General features: G+C 34.2%; 1 protein-coding gene and 1 long non-coding RNA gene across 6 annotated transcripts in view; one reads left to right on the top strand and one right to left on the bottom strand.

Moving 5' to 3' along the window:
• The window catches only part of spg (dedicator of cytokinesis spg), a 64849-nt gene that overhangs the window by 37633 nt on the left and 15032 nt on the right, over positions 1-12184 (top strand). The gene's annotated exons all lie outside the window — the stretch shown is intronic.
• On the bottom strand, positions 2307-5094 carry LOC114929989 (uncharacterized). Its single transcript, XR_003819359.2, has 4 exons — positions 4992-5094; positions 3305-3430; positions 2965-3190; positions 2307-2786 (listed from the first exon to the last, which is right to left on the bottom strand). It is a non-coding gene; the product is annotated as an uncharacterized LOC114929989 (long non-coding RNA).

The raw sequence follows: 12184 nt of genomic DNA, 5'->3' as shown, positions 1-12184 counted from the left end.
ATTTTACTATTTATCTGGATTTTTCACATTATTCCATATTTGTCTTAATAATTGTAAATTTTTTATTTAACTTTTCCCTGACTCCCAACACGCTAATTTTCTATGAATTCAAGAATTTCATGATTTAATATTTAATTGATTTATCATATAGATATATGCAAATTTTATATTTGAAAAAATATATAATTTGACTATTATATATTGACTATAATATGACTATTACATATTGACTAATGACTATTATATATTGACTATAATAATACTAAAAAGGCAGGGAAAAAATTAATTTCTGATCTTGGAAAATCTGAAAAAGTCAAGGAATTTTTTTCATTGAGTTTGCTGGACACCCTGATATGTATAAATATGTAAACTCGGTGTTTTACATCGTATGATAATCGCGGAGTTTTTAATTTTTGCGTCGAAAATGCGACGTCCGCGCGGCATGACAGATAACAGCTGATTTGGATGGTTATTATGGAAATAAAGGAACTAGAATTTGCATGCATTATATGCGGATGAAATTGTTGCGAGTGCGATATATACGTTAACATAAATCGTGGAAAATGCAACTGTGCAAGGAGAGATGCACTTCCCTCCCCGATAATCATCCCCTTCCTACCGCTTCGAAATAATCCGACCCGTTGCGCTTCCTTCTCTCTCTCTGTTTCTCTCGCTACTGAAAAATTCAGCGAAGCGCGAATTAACTCGTCAACGTTACTTCTTTCAGAAAAATGTAATAGAGTATAATTGCATAATTTAAACAATTTATATTTTTTAGAATATAAAAATAATTTTAACATATATAAGATAGGCAATAAGAGCCAAATCGCGGATGACAGTGCGTTATTCTAAACGAAACTAAATTTTTTCGTTAGAATTAAATACCTGTGCACAAGGCACCAAATTTTACTTGGACACGGCCAAGATATAAAATTGGAATAATCTCTACAAGAGATTTTTAATTCCATGTATCCCCTATTCCCCCTAAAGAAATAAATGTGAGTCGATTCCCGATTCTGCGACTTTCGGATCTATATTTTTCTCTCACATTTATTTCTTTAGGGGGAATAGGGGATACATGGAATTAAAAATCTCTTGTAGAGATTATTCCAATTTTATATCTTGGCCGTGTCCAAGTAAAATTTGGTGCCTTGTGCACAGGTATTTAATTCTAACGAAAAAATTTAGTTTCGTTTAGAATAACGCACTGTCATCCGCGATTTGGCTCTTATTGCCTATCTTATATATGTTAAATTTATATTTATATTACAGAGCCTAGTTAAACTCTTAATTAATAAAAATAATTGCACACAGAGAGAATTTTCTCTTAGAATTTACCCTGAAAATATGGTATTGTAAGAATTGTATAAGGAGTTTTTCTGATTAATATTTTTATCACAATAAAAATATATATCTAGATGCAAAATATATGTTCGATTAATTTATAATAAAATTTACATATTAATATTTTTATTGTGATAAATATTAAACAGAGAAACTCTTATAAAATTAAGCTTAAACGACTTGACTACGACGTAACTAGCAATTTTATTTGATTATTTCACGACGTTTCTTATAAAATTCTTCCAATATTATATAGTCCTATCATGATTACCATGATTTTCAGGGTAAGTTCTAAGAGAAAATTCTCTATATATAGGATTATCTGTCAAATGATACTCAAGTCAGATTGACAGTTGTCATTGTCACCTGTCATCCAAGTTCCTTTTTTTTTTTTTTAAATCTTACACAATAATTATTTCTCCATTTCTTCCCGAGATTTTTAGCTCGACGGAATCTCTTTTCTTTCTCAAGATTTTCGGGAGAAGGGAGCAACCGATATTAATCGGAAATTCTTGGCAGAAAGTCAAGTCATGCGCAGGCCGGCGTGCCAATAAAAAGATACCGTTTTCGCGACCGAGCGGTCGCGAGACGAGTTCAAGGACCAAGGGCCCAGTCTTGGGTCCTACATATATATATATATACCATATATATATATATGTAGGACCCAAGTATTGGGCCCATATATATATATATATATATATATATATATATATATATGTGTGTGTGTGTGTGTGTGTGTAGGACCCAAGTATTGGGCCCATATATATATATATATATATGTGTGTGTGTAGGACCCAAGTATTGGGCCCATATATATATATATATATATATATATATATATATATAAAGGCCCCAGTCTTGGGTCCTACATATATATATATATATGTAGGACCCAAGACTGGGGCCCTTATATATATATATATACATATACATACGTACGCATCGTGTGAACTCACCTTTGCTTTCTCGACCTGTATCGGGTGTCCGCGAGAAGCTAGCGCAGCATCTCGACTGGAGCGAGATGAGATGAGCAAATACCCTGTCTCTTCTCCCTTCGCTGCTTCACTCGTTGTTCGGTTCATTCTTTCTTCCTCCATCTCTCTCTCGCTTCAGATGGGGGCCCAAGGTTTTCAGCTCGGTGAATACGCAGTAACCATGCCGGGAACCTGTTCCCCCCATCCGTATATATACGCGCTCAAGGGGGGTCCCTTCCAGCTCTTTAAAAGCTACGTTTGTACGTTTCCTCCTGTGTCTTTCCCGGTTCATCTCTCTTTCCTCTTGCGTTTGTTATTATCGTTGTTATCGCGTAGCGCTACCATTAACGATATAATCGTCGTCGGGCGTAATTAAGATTGCGCTACTGTTACTCCCTCGTTTCTGATCATCTTTTATTGACATCTGATTAATTTCGTCTCGAGAGATCCCCACGAAATATTTCTCATCTAATTTATTATGTGATTTATTTTGTATTTATTATATATATATATAATAAATTTTGTAATATTTATGTATACATAATAAATATTATATATTTCTCATCTAATTTATTATATATAACTTTTTTAATACTCAATTTAAAAAATATAGATTCTTAAAATTTTACTACTTATAATTTTTTACCTTTTCTGCAACATCGAAAATTAATCGGTTATTGTAGGAAACTGAAATAAAATTTTCGCCGCCTCAGAGATTTCCTTTTTTCTCTCCTTTGAACCCTGAAGCTTCCCTCTTCGTATTCATTTTAGGTATTAATTCGAATGAATGCCTGGAATGTTTGGAATTCCCAAGACTTTCAGGTGTCATTCTCTAACTTGTAAGAGACCATCCATTTAGCGGTTGAATATTTCTGATCCCGAGTTGGGTTTCAAGGTATCAGGGTCAAGAGGGTCGAAACATAGCAGAAATATATATATATATATATAATGTTAACTAAAAGTCTTACATCATCTTACCGACTTACATCTTTCGACAGGCTAAGCAGCTTTGTGGGATCTTAAATTCAAAGGCAGATTGACATGTTCTCCGTAATAGTTTGGAAGTTTCGTTTCGTCGAATATCCTTGATAAAATTAAGATCTTCCTCTAATCTAATTATATAATTAATTCGCAAAATTAGATCGAATTAAATTTCTTCAGCGTCGCAATTGAACTTAGATCAATGAAGTCTTTTTTTTTCTTGCACACAGTTTTGTATGAAATTAACATAGTTTTTTAATGTAACATTTTTATTTAGATTTTATCATCCCCATTTTCTGTAAATTTTGACAGATAAATCTTGTTACTAATGATGTTAATTTTACAGTTGTTTCGATAATTTAACATTTCAGTTCAATTAAGACACCAGCAATGTGTTACATTAACACGTGCGTGTGTTAAATATTTAACACCAATTTTAACAAGAAAACCCAAATTTAATATATATATATATATATATCTTGTTACTAATAATGTTATTTTTACAGGTGTTTCATTAATTTAACATTTTAGTTCAATTAAGACACCAGCAATGTGTTAAATTAACACATGCATGTGTTAAATATTTAACACAAAAATTGTAAGAAGAAAATCCAAATTTCCTACTGTGCAGTAGATTTCTTAGATTACATAACTTAATAATAACTAATCCAGCTGATTACAATTAACGTTAATCGTCGCCGCGTTTTAAGTTTCAGCCTCGAACGGTTCCATTTAATTTAACGACAGGCCTTATCGAGATGACGGAGAGGTTGATACGACGAGGGCGAGTGACGACGTCGTTATCATATTCCATTTACCTAATTGTCGGCTGTCCGTCGCGGTTAGAACTACTTCCCCGTTAACGATAGCGAGCGCGTCGCACTGACACGTTGACAACATTCGTTGTCCGCGCTTAATTCTTTCCAATGAGCCTCGCAGCAGATATCTCGGGATTTTTCTTCCCTTTGTCGCTTTGTTTCCGTCCGTCTTTGTCGCGCACCGACGCCTTTTCTCCCTCTGCTCGACTCTTCGTCTCTGACCCTTCTCTCTTCAATCTCTCGTCGAGCCTGCCTTCTGGAGTAACGCGGTTGTGCGAGGAACTTCTGTCCGCGTAAGTCGGGGTACCATCCTTCTTTCCTGTAAAGGCGATCTTACACGGCTCGTTTTTCGCGATCTTGAAAGCTGCACTCGTTAAAATTTTTGTGTTAAATATTTAACACATTCATGTTGATTTAATATACGTTGTGTTAATAAATTTTGAAAATACAGTTTTATAATTATATAGAGACTTTTAATTAAACTGAAAATAAAAATGTATATAAAAAATACTTATAATTATAAAGTTGTGCCCAGTTGGAAAATTGGTCTTTTCTTGTTAAAAACGGTCCTCGTATTTTGTGTTAAATATTTAACACATTCATATGTAAATTTAACATATTGTTGCGGTGTTTAATTGAACTTAAATGTTAAATTATTAAAACCATTGAAAAAAATATAATGTGCATCTATTTTTTTTTAAATTTTACATAATTATAAATATGTTCTCTGTTTTATTAGTGACAAGATTGATCTGTTAAAATTTACAGAAGAAATATTGATTTTTATTTTGTAATATAAATGGGGATGATAAAATCTAAATTAATTTTTACATTAAAACTATGTTAATTTCACACAAAATATATTTTAAATTACTTGAAGTTTTGCACGTAATTTCTGTGGACTGTTTGGGACATATAATATCTGTTAAATTTAACAAAAAAATTATGTTTTGTGTGCTCGCGATTATAGGTAGATATAAATTATATTTGATTTGATTAAAAATATCTCAGAGATATAATTATGAAAATTGATGGGCGTGCCGCTCATTATTTTGCATTATTTGAGAAGCGTAATTGCAGTAATTTACCTGCGACAATGCTTGCGCGGGCATTTAAATCTCCGGATATTAAAACTCTGATCAAGGATCAATTAACATACAAAGCAATTATTAATAGGAATATATGCAATCTATTAATCATGCTGTATAAAAAAGCTCTCTCTTCTTATCAGAATATATCTAAGTCGAGTTCTCTCGCGTTCTTCTTTTACCAAAAATATATTAAATAATTAAACCCCTGTAAAACGTGATAAGGTTTAAAACCCTTAAGAAATATTATATTATTTTATATTATATTATTTATAAAATAATAACAGCAATTTTTTTTAAATTTATTATCTGTCTTTATGTAACATAAAGGTAGATAAATTTTTGTTTCTCTTATAAATAATAAAAATAATTAATATAATATTTTTAATTATGTACTATAAATGTAATCTCTATTATAGGCAAAGAAAAGGAATTTATGCTATGCTATATAAAGACTAGCGCGATCTTAACGGTGTAAAATATCGAGAGACTTGTAAATTTCGCAATTCCACATCTAACTAATAAATCTTCGACTAGCTCGTTCGCTCTTCGATCGTCTGGAAGCGAGTCGTGTGAAATCGCCTTAAGGTCTCCCCTTTCCTTTTCCTTTCCTTAACCTCGAGTTGTCGAGGGGCCCCAGTGCTGTACGGACCAGCGGACCCCCTTGAGCTACGCGGGGGAGGGATAGAGAGAGGGGGGGGGAAGAAAGGGGGAGGGTTCTCCACGGAGAGGCCTCTCTTCTTCCACCAGCTACCGAGTCGGGCGAAGGAAATTAATGAATGGCGGCGATCTCCTCAGCGTTAATAAGTGTGCACCTGGGAGCGGAAATCGCGGTACAAGAAGGAGAGAAAGAAGGAATCAGCCTTCTTCTCCCTTCTTTCCAGGAGTCTATATGGTCGTTCGACTGTAGAAGACACGGCGATGTTGGATCCCGGTTTTCCCGGCTTCTCGTAGGCGAATCACGTAGCGTCTCGACGTCGTCTTTAAATGAACCCTTTAACCCTTTGAGATCCATAGGACGCAAAGTTCTAACTAAGCCAAAAGCAATATATATATATATATATATATATATATATATACGTCTCTGATATATATATATAATAAAATTATATATGATGGTCCTTTGATGAATATTCTATAAATAATCTCTCTAAATTTCTTGGAGTGGAATCTCAACCAAAACAGTAGAATCTTATTCCAAAAGAGTGGAATTTTACTCCAAAAGAGTGAAATTTCACTCTTTTGGAATTATATGACGTTTTTTTGATGAATATTCTATCAAATAATAATCTCTCTAAATATCTTGGAGTGGAATCTCAACCAAAACAGTAGAATCTCATTCCAAAAGAGTGGAATTTTACTCTAAAAGAGTATCCACTCTTTTGGAATTTTTTGGAATTATATGACGTTTCTTTGATGAATATTCTATCAAATAATAATCTGTCTAAATTTCTTGGAGTGGAATCTCAAGCAAAACAGTACAATCTCATTCCAAAAGAGTGGAATTTTACTCCAAAAGAGTAAGATTCCAATCTTTTGGAATTTTTTGGAATTATATGACGCTTCTTTGATGAATATTCTATCAAATAATAATCTGTCTAAATTTCTTGGAGTGGAATCTCAACCAAAACAGTAGAATCTCATTCCAAAAGAGTGGAATTTTACTCTAAAAGAGTTGAAATTTTTTGGAATTATATGACGCTTCTTTGATGAATATTCTATCAAATAATAATCTGTCTAAATTTCTTGGAGTGGAATCTCAAGCAAAACAATACAATCTTATTCCAAAAGAGTGGAATTTTACTCTAAAAGAGTAAGATTCCAATCTTTTGGAATTTTTTGGAATTATATGACGTTTCTTTGATGAATATTCTATCAAATAATAATTTCTCTAAATTTCTTGGAGTGGAATCTCAACCAAAACAGTAGAATCTCATTCCAAAAAAGTGGAATCTCACTTTTGGAATAAAATTCCACTCTTTTAGAGTGAATACAATTTAGAGAGATTATTATTTGATAGAATATTCATCAAAGAAACGTCATATCATTCCAAAAGATTCCCCAAGAGTGGAATCTTCCTCTTTTGGACTGAAATTCCATTCTTTTGGACTGAGATCCCACTCCAAAAAATGTAGAGATAATTCTATAAAATCGCCAAATACGAAAAATAAGATCCAGCAAGATTTGACAGAAAAAGCTGCGAGACTCGCGGTTAATCGCGCTTGATCGCCCGTCATTTTGCCTAATTGACACTGTAGGGGAACTCAAAGATTTGGCCCTGACATCTATTACTCCGCTGCCTTCTGCTATGCACAGGACTGCAGCTCTCCGAATGCAACGCGATATATATATATATATGCATGTATGGATGTGTGTGTGCAAATGTGGGAGTGTTCTTGTATGCATTTGTGTCGGTTGCGCGAGTATGTACCCTCGAGCGAAGCCAGCCTCGACGTTCGTCTTCCCACGAACCCTTTACTATACGTGTATACGAGTCTCGTTACTCGTTCCGGGATCAGGAAACACTCCCATTAAAGCCGTTTTACACGGTTGCGCGAATAATCTTGGCTGGAGGGACCATGATCGCGTGCGAAAACCACCTGTCTAAAGGGCAAAGTGTGACGCAATCGCGGACTCGATGACGAATCTGGGAATTTCGCTCCTAAGATCCTTTAGCTTCTCTTCATCTGTCATACAAGATGTTCCAGAGGAAATTTTTGAAATTAATCAGCTGTCATTTTTTAATGCACGCAGTTACTAAGAACACCAAAGTTTTATCATTATAACGTAATGATACGTAAATCGGGGCCTAAAATTTGGATCAAATAAATGATTTCAGCAATTTTCTGTGGGACAAAACCCTGTATATAAAATATCAAGAAATGTCCTAATTAAAGTTGCATTAAAAATGAATTCCTAATCCACACATTACACGCAAGACACAAGAATATATAGAATTATCCAGAGTTAATATGACACTGCGAATAATTTTTCCGATCATTAATGATCAGCTGCCTGTTGAAGCTTCTTGCGAAACAAAGATCTTGCGATCGCGCAGTTGGAATATTTTGAAGTGAAGTCAGCAATGTTCGTAATCCACGTGCGATTATCCGCGTTCTAGCAACGACTCGGTCGTGAAGGAAGATCTGCTCGAGGCACCCGATGTCCTCTATGCTAATGCATAGTTGTACATTCCACGCTGAAGGCGAAGCTTGATGCAGCGGCATGACACGTACGTCGATATTTCGACGTGAGTCACGTCGACAGTGCGAGTATAAGTACCAACTGCACCTATATATGTGTATATACTACTATATAGTCTACATTAAGAGGAGAGAAGGAGAGAGGGAGACAAAGAGAGTGGTTTTGCTCGACCGAGAGTTGAAACGGGAGTCCGCGGGACTGACTTCTCCCAGGAGCACCGACGTAATTATAGCGTTTAGAGCTACCGAACGGTAACCGAAACCTCCCTGAGCGATGCCAGGAGAGGACGAACTCCTGAAACTGACATCTCCCGCCTAATGAAGGGGAAAACCCGCGTCGAAGTCCTCCCTTCCGAATGCGAGAGATCAAAGTTTCCGCGCAGAGTCGCGATATCATTTGATCCTTTCGTGAATTACATTATCTCCTGGAAACTCAATATTTTATTTTTATTAATATTATATTTTATACAATTTTATATTCTATATTTTATAAAAATTTTTAATTCTAAATTTTGTATAATAATTAAATATAATATTCATAAAATATCGTTTATTTATAAATACAAAATACAAATATAATATTTTGTAATATTTTATATTTAATATTTTATATATAATATTGAATATTAAATATAATAATAAATTTTATATATAATATATATTTTTTTTTTAAATGTAACATAGTATTAAATATAAAATATTACAAAATATTATATTTGTATTTTGTATATATAAATACGATATTTTATGAATATTATACTTAATTATTATAATATATTTAATATTCAATATTATATTTAATTACATGACAAATGAAAAAAATCGCCCAGGAGATCGAGAGTGGCAAAAAAAGCGAGATAAATTTGTAGCTCATCTCTCGGGGGTATACCTGTACTCGTCCCCCGAAGAATTGCGTACAGATGACTTGGTAGGCGCGATTTAATCCGTTTTCTCTCATTGAGATAAGCCAGCAGCTCTCGGCTAGCATCGATAATCTCGGGAGATGGTAGTTCGATGCCCTTTCGCTCGCGTCGAGAAGAGACGAACGGTCTTCGGCGTGGGCGAGGAAGTCGTCGAACTCCTCCATCGTCAACGGGAAAGCGGTCGTCTCCGTTGTCCCTCGTCTTCGAGCAAGAGAGAGTCCGAACGAATTCGTCATCCTGAGGACTCTTGGTCCCTCGTCGTCGCCGGAGTATATCCGATATCTTTGGAATGGGACATAGGTCCCAGGCGGTGGTGGCGGACATTGCCTGAACCTGTCTCCACGCATCGAAGTCTGCCTGCTCACCTGCATTCCATCATGAGGAGCCTGGAGGGGCGCCTTTCGGAGGAGGCCCCCAGGATCGGCGACGTCGCACGCGGCGCCCTGAGGTCTTCCCTAATTAAGGCGCCGCGATTCCGAAGGAGCCGATTGATTAATACAAGATTGATGGAAATGTGCAGTTGCTCGATTTCTTTCGGTCTTCGCGATCGTCGTTATTTATCACTGCGTGTCTTGTGCAATTTTTTTTTTATTTATTATGTACCTATTATATTATATATTTTTTGTGTATATACATATTTTTATACTTATATTATTTATATTGTATATTTTACGGGTTTTGAAATAAATGCGAAACCATTTTGGGAGATGAGTCTTTGTTTAAAATTAAGGGAGGTTTTTTATAAACGTATATAGAGAGATTTTTCTCTTAGAATAATAATCTTATAATAAGAGAAATAATCTATTATAATAAAATATAAAATATTCAATTAATTTTATTATATGTATATATATTAATATTTTTTATTGTGATAAATATTAATCAGAGAAACTTATAAGATTCTTTTAATGCCATATTGTCCACGATTACCATGATTTTCAGGATAAATTAAATTCTCAACATGTTATTTTTTTCTTATTAAAATTATCTGCTTTTATTTTATTTTAATTTTTTAAAAATTTCTTCTTATCAATATTAATTTTTTAATTATTCGATTAATTTTCCAAGAAGATCTGAAGATCCTAAACCATTTTCACACGTACTTCTATATTCCTCTCTGAGAAGTTACACTCTACAAAGAGGAAGGTAAAAAATTAGATTTTTAATTCAGAGAGAAATTCATGAAAAATCAGGGATATAGAAATATATATTTACATGAAAAACTCCTTTTAATTTTCGACAAAGAATCACAATCTCCTAAAATGTTTCGCACTCATTTAGAAATATCCTGTTATTTTAGATTTCCGATTTACACATTATGATGTTATTTGACGGATAAAAACCTTCGAAATGAGTAGAAATTCCAGAAAAGTTTATTACGATCCGGAACATTATTCTGGAAGCGTTGATTTGCATACGTGGTTGCGAGAATTCTTAGGCTCCGGACCTCGGATGTGGGATCGCGGTGCTCGCCGAATCAGCGAGAGATCAGTGACGTAGTCGTACGGAGGGCGGGAAATTCTCAGGTTCGAAAGAGTCTGCACCATAAAAAAATGAGAAGAGAAAGAGAGAGAGAGAGAGAGAGAGATGAAATGAGCGAGCGAAGCCACACGAAGCCGCTCGTCTCTCTCGAACCTACCACTTAATTTAATCTCGCCCTAACATCGAGCTCTCGTGAAAGGCAGTTCGATGTTCTCTCTCTCTATCTTTCTCTTTTTCGCTCTCTGAAAACGAATTTCATTGTCAATTAATCTTTTTACGCCCCCAAGTCCGTGAGACCGAAAATTCGTGGCCGTTTAGAAGTGTGTGTGTGAAGCTGGCGTTTTATTTTGTGGAAACTCATAAATAATTAAGAGTGCTGATTTTATTTAAAATAGTTCCAGGGTTTCTGATAGTTTCAATAAATAATTCAGGTCTTTATTCTTGCTCGCTCAATCTTTTCTTGCTTTTATAGACTGTCTAGCAGCCAGGGAAATCTGAAAAACTGGGAATTGTCAGGGAATTTTATAAAGCTGGAATTGTCAGGAAATTGTATAAATCTGGAATTGTCGGGGAATTTTATAAATCTGGAATTCTCAGACAAAAATTCAGGACGTTTTACTATTTATCTGGATTTTTTCACATTATTCTACATTTGTCTCAATAATTTGAAATTTTTTATTACATAAATATAAATTATTCTTTGGCTCCCAGCACGCTAATTTTCTGTGGATTCAAGGATTTCATGATTCAACATTTAATTGATTTATCATATATGCAAATATTTGGAAAAAATAATAATAAAAAGTCAGAGAAAAAATTAATTTCTGATCTTGGAAAATCTGAAAAAGTCAAGGAATTTCTTTTATTGAGTTTGCTGGACATCTTGTCAAAGCTATTTTATGTGAATTTCGAGACACTAATTTTACATTATTTTTTAATTGTATACCATACAAATTAAATCCTTATAAAAAAATCAGTGGATTTGCTCTAAATTTTATAAAACTTGTTTACGAGTGGAAATTTAAGCAGTATATTATGCATTATATTGCTGGTCTAATTAAACGTAAATAAAACCTGTCAGATAATCAGAGAGCGAAATTAATTAGAAGTCGATCGCGAGTTTAATTAACACGGAATAATCCTCTCGTTAGCCTTATGTCTTCAGGATTAATAGTTACGTTACTGCGGCTGGTTAAACGTTCTCCGAGAAGTTTGAAGGAATCGTCAGGTCAGATTTATACGGGAGGACTTTCATATATATACCGCCGTATTTTTTCTTCGCATCCTCTCGCAGCAGGTTCGATTTTAACGATTAATAAATAACGAACTCAACTTCGCGCAAACATCGAAATAATTAATTATTAATATACA

This window comes from Nylanderia fulva, unplaced genomic scaffold, assembly GCF_048542155.1.
Source record: "Nylanderia fulva isolate GAGA-0341 unplaced genomic scaffold, ASM4854215v1 Scaffold9, whole genome shotgun sequence".
Lineage (NCBI taxonomy): Eukaryota > Metazoa > Arthropoda > Insecta > Hymenoptera > Formicidae > Nylanderia > Nylanderia fulva.
The sequence above is the reverse complement of the archived record's forward strand: the minus strand, read 5'-3'. Positions and strand labels throughout refer to the sequence as shown.